This window comes from Nannobrachium achirus (genome assembly GCF_963921795.1).
Source record: "Nannobrachium achirus genome assembly, chromosome: 12".
Classification (NCBI taxonomy): Eukaryota; Metazoa; Chordata; class Actinopteri; order Myctophiformes; family Myctophidae; genus Nannobrachium; species Nannobrachium achirus.
The window spans coordinates 36,105,080-36,106,312 of record NC_137832.1 but is presented as its reverse complement, the minus strand read 5'-3'; positions in this window follow the sequence as shown (position 1 = coordinate 36,106,312).

Sequence of the window (1,233 nt, the reverse complement as noted above, 5' to 3'; positions counted from 1 at the left end):
AGGCACACAACTTTCACCTATCAGACTCCTGTCCGGTGGAACCATCTTCCAATTTCGGTCCTGTACACAGACAAAAATTAAACAATTATTACCATCCCATGGTTGATTTATTAGGATATTGCTAGGTTTATTTATAATAGGTAACCAATGAAGGGAGGCAAAAATTGGTGTAAAGTGCTCTGCTCTTTTGGTTTTACGTAGTTAACAGTCTGGCTGCTGAGCTATATGGGGAGGTGATACGTTTTTCTTTGTAAGGCCAGAGTATATGGATTTGCAATAATATTGGGAGGAGATAAACACGTGGATTACTTCTTCTAGATCAGCAGGAGTTTTAAATGACTACTCCATTTTAGAGATGTTTCTTAGCTGGTAAAAACTGTTCCAGACCATCGTATTTACTAAAACTGTTGTCCAAAATCACTCCTAAATGTCTGTAGGCTTTACGTGGGCATGTAAAGTCAAGAGGATTCTTTTGAATTACCGCAGTGGAACAGCTTGAGGCGATGGATCTCTTTACCCCTATCTGCATATTTGTCTTGTGTTTCTACATTCCACGTGGGGGATTATAGTCACTGTGATTCCTCAGCATCGTTCAGGCCAGGGACGTGCAGAGAATGTTAGAATTTCTAAAAGGGCCTTTGGTGAAAATATCGAAAATAGCAGACCTCCAAGAGCTCACAACGCGTTGCGCTGCGACGAGTTGGATCCATTCTTTCAACATAAGATGCTGCATTCAAGTTGGACAAGGCAATTCTCTTGAATGCTGCCTTTAGGTATGGCATGGAAAGAGGGCATTTGCATTTCTTTCACCATAGTAAAAACTGCATTCATGGTCTGGAGATGGCACTTTTTACAGACAGGATAAAAGGGCAGGGTCCCAAGCCCCCTTTGATGTCTATGTACTGTGCACGTGCCTGATTCAGGCCATATTTTCCTCTTCCTATGACTGGACCCACCTTTGTGTCCTCCTGCCAGAGGGTGAGAACTCCTGGTGTTTAGTGTTGTGATTATGCGCAGTAAAAGGTGAGTTCTCCAGTGGAGGGCTGCACTGTTGACAGCTGATCTCCAAGCTCTGACACCAAACTGCTGCTAATGAGAAGTACACACAGTCATTTGTTTCCCCCTGATGTACTACTACTTCAACACACACACACACACAACCCATAAAAACAGATACAGACACACATTTTTCAAAGACACACACACACACACACACACACACACACACACACA